A 10,246-nucleotide genomic window follows, 5' to 3' on the forward strand; every position below is an offset into this window, starting at 1 on the left:
TTGAATTTTGATTATTTTTGGTGTATAAATAATATTTTTGTTATTCAGATATTGAATAAATAAATCATTGGATATAAAACATACATTAAACGAATGTCACATTTTCTTGTTTTGTGTGTGTGCTTATAATACGGAAAATTGTTCGTATCTTTTAGCATTTTACTAGAATATGAAATAATCTTTCATTTATACTTTTAACGTATGCGCACAAAAAACACTATCATCATATATTTTATCTAGGGGTGTGCATGGGTCGGGTAAAATCGGGTTTGATGTGATCTAGACCTGACTCGAAATATATACCGGGCCTATTTATTAGACCCGAATTCGACGCTAAATCCGATAAAACCTATACACTTTCAGGCCACGATTATATCGAGTAAAAACTGGGCCGTTAATATTACATTACCTTAATACCTTCTTATAAACTGGCATGTGAAAATATCCAAATTTCTAAGACTCCAACTGTTATTTGAAATGGTAAAATTCACTTAGAAAAATATAACAAGAACTAACTCTTCTCTAAAATTAAAGCATAACCATAATCAGGCTGAATTTTTCCTATATGGAAACAAGAAACGTGATGTGCAATGAAATGGAAGAGTGGAAAGAAATTCTACTGGTATGGTGTCAGAGAAAAAACGTAAGCTACGCTTTATCTTTGTTTTTTTTCTTTTTTTTTTTGGTTCAGCAATTTAGATAAATGCAGGTTGCGTTTTATTGTTTTAATGGTTTTCAAATTTTTTTTAAATTTTGATTGAGCCCAAACGCAACCTGCATTTAATGAGGGCAGTATGTTATTTTTTTTTTTAAATAATAAAACGCAGCTTGCGTTTTTTTTAGTTTGGTAGTCTTTTTTTTTTCGAACAAATAAAACGCAAGTTGTATTTTTTTTGCGTCAGAAATTTTTTCGAAAAGCCAAAAACGCAGGATGCGTTTGTTAAAAAAAATATTTTAAGCAGGAACCCAGCCTATAAATACGAAGTAAGATTCATTCAAAATACTTCATTCCACTTCTACTCCTCCTTTTCTTCTTTCTTTCATATATGTAACAGTTCTGAATTTTTTTGGTGTAAAAAAAATCGAGTTATGGAAGGTACTGCAAATTTGCGAGTGTATTATAACAGTGATATTATACCAAACACACACGAAGGAGTGAGTTTTCTTTGTCAATGTCCGTTGTCATTTGTTATACCATACACGATGAGTTTTGTAGAGTTGCAAAATGGTCTTTGTGATAACATACAAAATCACATTTCGAAAATGGTGAGCAATATTTTATACAGGAATCCTGTACAAGTATTTGGTGGGCTGATACAGTTTCAAATAATGCCCATCACGGATGACGCCAGCATGCAGCAGATGTTCTGTATTTATCAACAAACCCGATTTCACGTGCCGATGATAGAGCTGTACGTTGAGTTCGAACAGCATTCGAGCCTGGACGTGGCCGGCGAGGAGGTCGATGTTGATGAGTGCGGGGACCTAGATTGGGAAGAAGATAACAACGATAGTGAAGAGGAGTTCGAAGCCAACTATGAAGTCGATGACAAAAACGATGACGGAGACTTGGCAGGCAATCCGGTAATGCAGAATGAAGCGGCCTCGATTGTAAGCCGGCACCCGTTTGGTGTTCCATCTTTTATGCGGACTCTGGATCTCGAAGCCATGCATGCCCCGGAATTTCCTGAGTATGCGAATAAGGGTATGTTATGATTATTAATTCAAGTTACCATTAGTGTGCATTTTATTTGCCTTGTCTGTGTAATGGTGGTGCACATGTTGTAGGTAAAGGCAACGTTGCGGCGGAAGATGGTGAGTTTAGTGTCGGAATGGAATTTGGCTCTAGAGAGTCCGTGATATCTGCAATCAAAAGCTACACTATCTCTAGAGGAGTTGATTACACTGTGTATGAGTCTGAGTCGCAGACATTCTATGCGAAATGCAAGGGTTATGGTGCCGGGTGCGACTGGCTTATCCGAGCTAGCTTGATTCGAAAGAAAGCTTGTTGGGAGATCAGGAGATACAATGACAAACACACGTGCACCATGGGCACGATCTCACAAGATCATGCCAAGTTGGACTCAAACACAATTGCAGATGCCATTAGGCCGTTGGTCCAAGCAGACCCGTCGATAAAGGTGAAGTCTATTATTGCAGAAGTTCAATCCAGGTTCAACTACACTGTTAGTTACCGCAAGACTTGGTTGGCAAAGCAGAAATCCATCGCAAAAGTTTTCAGTGATTGGGAAGTTTCTTACCAGACTTTGCCGGTATGATTGAAAGCAATGACTGCAAAGATGCCGATGTCTCGTGTCCAGATAAAGACGCTCCCCGTTTACCGTGAGAGTGAGGAGGTTCAAGGTGTAAGAGTTTTACATCGCGTTTTTTGGAGTTTCTATCCATGTATAGTAGCCTTCCGACATTGCAAGCCACTGGTGCAGGTTGATAGCACACACCTGTACGGAAAATATAAAGGTGCACTTCTAGTTGCCGTTGCATAAGATGGGAATCAAAACATTGTACCTCTTGCATTTGCAATAGTCGAGGGTGAGACGGCAGACGCGTGGGAGTTTTTCCTAACCAACTTGCGGAGATATGTTGTTACCATTGATGGCGTCGGCATTATTTTTGACCGCCATAACTCCACCGACGCAGCAATAGCTCGCAGTAACGGTGCATGGTCACCACCAAGAGCGTGGCACATGTTCTGCATCAGGCACATCGAGTCCAACTTCTTAAGGAGGTTTAAGGCTCCGTATTTGCATAAACTTGTGGTTAACACAGGTATTTGATTTTGCTGATATGATTCTATTCACAATAATTTTGTGGCATTTGCTTATGATTAAATGGTTTGTATAACAGGATATTCGAGGACGGAATAGGAGTACAACAAGAACTATCAAAGGCTTCAAGAGCGGGGTTGAGGCGTACACGCAATAGTGTGATGAGATCGGTGTTGAGAGATGAGTGTTGGCATTCGACGGGGGTCATCGTTGGGGACATATGACGACAAACTTAGTAGAGTGCATAAATTCTGTCCTGAAGGGTGCACGCAACCTTCCTGTGACTGCCATTGTTAGGTCTACTTTCTATCGGCTAAACGAATTGTTTACTCGGAAGAGTGTTGAGACTCATGAGCACGTTTGCAATGGATTCACGTATTCAGAATTTGCCACCAAAAGAGTAGAAGAAAGTTTTCGACGTGCAGGAAGCATTGTGGTCAATCGGTTCGACAGGCGCAACGAGGTGTTTGAGGTTCGCGAAATGCCAGATGGTTCCATTTACACTGTTAATCTCGCACAACGACACTGCGACTGTGGCCATTTCCAAGTCGAGCGACTTCCATGTCGCCACGTCCTTGCATGTTGCGCTAACCAGCGTCTTGATTGGCAAGTATATGTGCACGACGTGTACAAGATGTCCGAAATTTGCAAGGTCTATAGAGGCGAGTTTGTCCCGATGTGTGACCCATCTACGTGGGCTCCGTATGAAGGAGCGAAGGTGATCGCGAATTAGACATTGAGGCGCGCATCCAAAGGAAGACCCAAATCAACCCGCTACTTGAATGAGATGGATTCGCGGGACATGCGTGGTCCTCGCCGGTGTACTACATGTGGTAAGGAGGGACATAGCTGGAGCCGATGTCCACAGCGCGCAGGTCCAAGCTCTGCCGGGGGTCAATCGTGATTAAGCCTTTTGCATGTTAACGCATTTTAAACTAGTTAGTAACTTTGTATGTAACTTTTTATGACCTATTTAACTTTTCATGTAACTTTTTTTGTGCCTTCATTACTTAGTTCTAACTAGTGTGTAAGCTTTTTTATGTCTTTGTGCATTTTACTTATGTCTTTGTGCATTTTATTTATATATGCATTAAATAATAACTACGAATGTAGTTAAATTGTGCAACACGCGGAACTGAAACAGAAATATACTATACAAATCTAAGTACATAGTAATAGATACAATGACTAATAGAAATATCTAAACATACTATACGATCTACATTACTGAATGAAAACATAAATTGAAACAGACTGAACTAAAAAGCAACAACCTACTTCCTGGGCGCCTTCTTCGCATACTGCGATGGGGTGTATTTGTCCGGGGGCGCAGTTTGTGTCCGTAAATTATACCAATGACCTTGAGATATACTGGCGTCACCAACACCGACATCTGGCATGCTGGCACCGCCAGCGTCGACATAACCGGAATTACTCATACCCGGAGCACTATAACCACCATAATGAGACTCGTGCTGGAGGTCATGTCCCAGAAATCCCTCTTCCGGCTGCGGGTACTCATTCAAGTCGAACAACTCGGTGCGCGGCGGTGCGGAAGGACGAGGAGGATCTACATGCCCCGACGATCGATCAATGTCGAAGTCACTGGCATGACTTGATGTCGCACGACGACCAACAGACGGCTCACTACCAGCAGGCCCTTGCTGCCCTAGCGCTGGAAAGAGATGAGATGTCTCTCTCATGAGCCGAGAGAAGCTGATCAAATCAAGCCCACCCAACGGACTAAACTGACCATCAGCTGGAATTACCAGATGTGGTATGTAGGGATCCGCTACCTGATGTTGTTGTGGTTCAGGTATGTACGGTTGTTGCTTCTGATATACCGGAAACTGTTGGGCATATGCTGGCTCCTGAACGTGCTGCTCGTATGCCGGCACCTGATAATGCTGCTCATATGCCGGCATCATAAATGGGTGCTCAAATGCCGGCATCTGGAAGTGGTGGTCATGTGCCGACACCTAAATGAAAATGAATGCCACTAATAAATAACGGTAACAGTAATGATAATAAGTAGAGGAAGTAATATTAATACTAATAGACCTTAATGATACCCGAAACCCTTGGTCATACGCCGGATCCTGATGCTGAGGTCCAGCTGGTTGTGGTGGACCTTCTTGTTGTGCGTTGGCGTCGGCTTGTTCACCTGCAACTCTATCTGACAGCTGTAGGTGACCCCCGTACTGCTGTGTGTACCAGTCATAGTACAATGGGAGGGGATGGAAGTCGACAATCTCGTCCCCGACTTCCAGTGAGTTATAGCGGCCATAACGCCACATGTCAAGCCATTCCTTGGTCCGGTCTCTCCAGTCATGATGCTGGGCACTGCTCAAACGCCTGCAATGAGCACTGCCGATTTGAAATGCCGGGTCTGGTGGAAGCTGCTGCAACCCAAACTGTCGTGGAACTCGATCTGTTGGGTGCCACTCTATACATTCGAACAACACTAACGGCGACTTTGTGGAGCACATAAACAAATTTGGGCCGAGATCTTGTGGAACATCAACTCCGACATACGGCCGCCATGTAAACTGCACATCAGTTACCACGAGACCTATTAGTAACATTATTATTCTAAATAAGCACGGTAACATAAATAGTTGAAACTTACATTATTGACTCCCATGTCATCGAGTCCTCGCCTAAACTGCACTGTAGACCTCTGTGTATATCTTGTATGCCGGCGCCAATGACTCCACCTAAGCACGAGTAGGATGAACGCAACAACAACAACAACAACAACAACAACAACAACAACAACAATAATAATAATAATAGTAAAATACAATACCGTCGCGCAAGTGGAACACCAACATCGAGGAGCTCATTTCGCGGTATAGGGGCCATGAACGGCATACTCTCCCACGCCCAAACAAAAAGAAGAATGAGTGGCCCATCCATTTCTTTACAGTTGTACCATGATGCACGACACAACGATCTGTACAGATGTGCCAGACTAGCTGCCCCCCAACTGTATTCCGAAATCGGATGAAAATCTCGAAGTAGAGGCAAAAACTTCGAGTTCAAAGACGTAGTAGACTTATTTGGAAACACCACCGTACCAAGCACGCAGAAAATGTGAGCCCTAATGTACCGCTCAATAGATTCCTACGTGTCACATGGTTCAATGTCTCTGCACCGCCGGACCCATGCAAGATTTACCTTGCTCAACACGTGATTGTCTGGACCCGGCTGCCGACCAAAACAAGCGATGCAGTTATCCACTAAAAACTGGTAACTGCTATCCGATCTACTCATGACGGGTTCTCCGTTAACCTGGAGGCCAAGTATATGTATCACGTCCTCCAGCGTCACCGTCACCTCGCCCACTGGAAGGTGGAACGTGTGGGTTTCTGGCTGTCATCGTTCCACCAAGGCACTCAAGAGTGCAGAATGACCTCTCATTTCGCTTATTCGCGAAACGTGTTGAAACCCAGTTAATGCTAGTGCCGCCGCAGCTCTCTCATTAAAGGTATCTGGCAGATCAAGCTTTCTAGACAACAAATTTCTGGTCGCCTACAAAATAAAAGATAATATTTATTCAAATTAACAACAACTAACGCAATACATAGCCGGAGCCGATGTCCACAGCGCGCAGGTCCAAGCTCTGCCGGGGGTCAATCGTGATTAAGCCTTTTGCATGTTAACGCAGTTTAAACTAGTCAGTAACTTTGTATGTAACTTTTTATGACCTATTTAACTTTCCATGAAACTTTTTTTGTGCCTTCATTACTTAGTTCCAACTAGTGTGTAAGCTTTTTTATGTTTTTGTGCATTTTACTTATGTCTTTGTGCATTTTATTTATATATGCATTAAATAATAACTACGAATGTAGTTAAATTGTGCAACACACGTAACTGAAACAGAAATATACTATACAAATCTAAGTACATAGTAATAGATACAATGACTAATAGAAATATCTAAACATACTATACGATCTACATAAATTGAAACAGACTGAACTAAAAAGCAACAACCTACTTCCTGGGCGCCTTCTTCGCATACTGCGATGGGGTGTATTTGTCTGGGGGCGCAATCTGTGTCCGTAAATTATACCGATGACCTTGAGATATACTGGCGTCACCAACACCGACATCTGGCATGCTGGCACCACCAGCGTCGACATAACCGGAACTACTCATACCCGGAGCACTATAACCACCATAATAACTAGTCTTATTATTATTATTACTACTACTAATATAAATAATAATAGTAATAACAATAATAATAATAATATTGCAACTATCAGTAATAACAATACCGATAATAATAATAAAAATAACAATAAAACAGTCCAAATAAAATCAAATAAAATAAAAATAAATATATTTATTTATCATAAATTTAAAAAAAAACTTACTAATTGAGGATGATCCAAATGTTCAATAATATGTTCTTCAGGTAACGTAAAATTGTGAACCATTTTTTTTATGAACTAACTAAATTCCTAAATCTTCTACTCTTCTTCTACTTCCTCCACTTCTCCAACTACTCAGCGCACCAGCCTCCCCTCTTTCCCGCACAATGGAACCCACCTAACCTTTTTTTTTGCCCCTCTTTGTTGCCTCTCCTCCTGCGTTTTTCTTTATAAGTGCACGCTCAACATTCCCATTCGAAACGTGTCATGCATGCAACATAGCTTCCTGACAATCGCATCCTGCGATTAATGTCTGCCCGCTGACAAACGCAACCTGCGTTTGTTGAGTTCCAAGCGGTCAACACACAGCAGGTATCTGTCTCCATGCAGGGAGCTACGACAGGTTGCGAAACTTGACTGTCCGACACTGACAAATGCAACCTGCGTTTTTTGGTTCCTAGTGTTGGGAATAATACACCATTCCCCCTTGAGAAAATATCTTTCACAGAGAAATAAAATAGACACAATCACAACACAAGAATTTAATGTGAAAAACCCCAATTACTGGAAAAAAAACCACGGCCGTTGTCAAATGACAACCAAAGAATATCACTATGTGAAAATTGTTGCAACACATAGACTTCTTTCTCTCTAACACCGGCACCCCAGTACACCCACACTCTCAAAGCAAATATTTAACTACACCTCACAACACTCTCTAATCAAAGAGTATAGAAGAAAAGAAAAGTCAGATACAAGCTTTAAGTGTTTCTGACTGGTGCAAAAAATATGGAGAACTTAGCCTCATATTTATAGCCTAGGCCACCCACTCCATTTGCTATCATAAGCAATGTGGGACTAATTCAACCAAATCCTAACAATCTCCACCTTGATTAAAATAGTCACACATCTTTAGCTTCTATAGTCAACACCGACAATTCTTTGCTGCCATTGTCTATACCGACAATCATAGTTCAGAGAACTATCATACTCCACCATGAAAGTATACTCACTTGGAATTAGACCACTCCAAGCATTTCGTCTTGGTACAGATCGAAACCTTGTTGAAAATTCATGGTGCAACTTCCAAATTGGCTTTTCCTGGAAGTTCTTCAGCCATCGACACAACTCCGCCACACACCTTGCATCTCAACGCCAACCAATGCCCGTGTGCAATTGTGGACCCGATTGCCACAACTTATCCTTATCCATGGCAGTGCGGCAATACCATGAGGATACTTCTTATCTTCTCCTTCAACGCCTTGTGCAAACCTGATTGTATCAACACATCCTTGACTTGTATTTGCCACAAGCCAAAATTGATTCTTCCATCAAATTTCTCTATTTCAAGCTTCACAGCACTTGAATATCCTGACATTGTTGCAACCGTATACTAGAATAGTATAACTCAACTGTAGACCGTGCACTAGGAAGGGTCTCCAGGAAAGAGAGGTGGGTCACAATTGACACACTTAAATACCAAGTCTTTCCTTAGCTAGAACCTTTCCAAACTGCACTCTCACAATGTCACACTACCTTCCAGCAACAAAAACAGCAACCAAAGATCAACCTCAAGCCACAGGATAAAGTTCTTTTCTGATGTGGAAGGTCAGACTAAGCTGCAACCACAGAGCATACTAAGAATAAATCCCACCAAACCGAAGCTCTGATACCACATGTTGGAAATAATACACCATTCTCCCTTGAGAAAATATCTTTCACAGAGAAATAAAATAGACACAATCACAACACAAGAATTTAATGTGGAAAACCCCAATTACTAGAGAAAAAACCACAGGCGTTGTCAAATGACAACCAAAGAATATCACTATGTGAAAATTGTTACAACACATAGACTTCTTTCTTTCTAACACCGGCACCCCAGTACACCCACACTCTCAAAGCAAATATTTAACTACACCTCACAACACTCTCTAATCAAAGAGTATAGAGGAAAAGAAAAGTCAGATACAAGCTTTAAGTGTTTTCGACTGGTGCAAAAAATATGGAGAACTTAGCCTCATATTTATAGCTTAGGCCACCCACTCCATTTGCTATCCTAAGCAATGTGGGACTAATTCAACCAAATCCTAACACCTAGCTGTGGCAGATGCACCCATTAAGCTGCATATCACCATTTTTCTATCCATTAAGAAAATAATTTCTGCTATAATCAATACTAATATTGTCTAATAACACAAAATATTAAAATTAATACAAATAACACAATATTATGCATTAGTATAAAATCTTATGCATTTTAAACATAAAACATTAACTTATAGCCTTATAATAACTAATAATACAAAATATTAAGGTTTATAATATTTAAATTCTACATAAGAATAGCCATCATCTATCACTGATAATACAAAATATTAATTGTGTATGATGACCGGGCCACCGGGCCGAGTTCGGGAGACCCAAGCCATGGCCCGGACCCGACCCGAAATAATGACCGAGTCTATTTTTGAGACCCTTACCCGACTATAGACCCGATAAAATCACACCAAAATAGCCTCTAAAGTGTTCGAGACCAGACCGGATCTTCGAACCGGACCGGACTATGCACACCCCTAATTTCATCGTAAAACAAATGAGTACCCTAAAGAGAATGGATATTTTTCTATTGATGATATACCCATAACTTTATCCCTTTCAAGTTTACTTATTTCTTTCCTATTTTTCCATTTCAAAATGTACTAAAAGATTACAAAAACAAGATATAGAGATTGATGTAATTTATTGAACTTAATAAAATTCAGAAGATGTAATTTATTTCTTTCTTTTAGTTAATGTGAACTTAGTTTATTAATTCTGCTTCTAATTTTTCAATAAAAGAAAAGCCAACATACCAAGTCATAATTAGCAGTGAGATGGCCCAAACCAAACCCTATGGAACGCATAGCCAACTTGACCAAGTTCATTGTTGGTTGCTTTGATATTTTTCTTTTCTGGGAATTTTTATATTTTAAATTTTCTTGACACGTTATTGAATTACGAACAAAAAAAATAGAAAAAAAAGGAAAAGAAACTATAACTGCTATATCCATCCACCACCACTAACTTTTCGTTTCG

Source organism: Arachis ipaensis, chromosome B05, assembly GCF_000816755.2.
Source record: "Arachis ipaensis cultivar K30076 chromosome B05, Araip1.1, whole genome shotgun sequence".
NCBI lineage: Eukaryota > Viridiplantae > Streptophyta > Magnoliopsida > Fabales > Fabaceae > Arachis > Arachis ipaensis.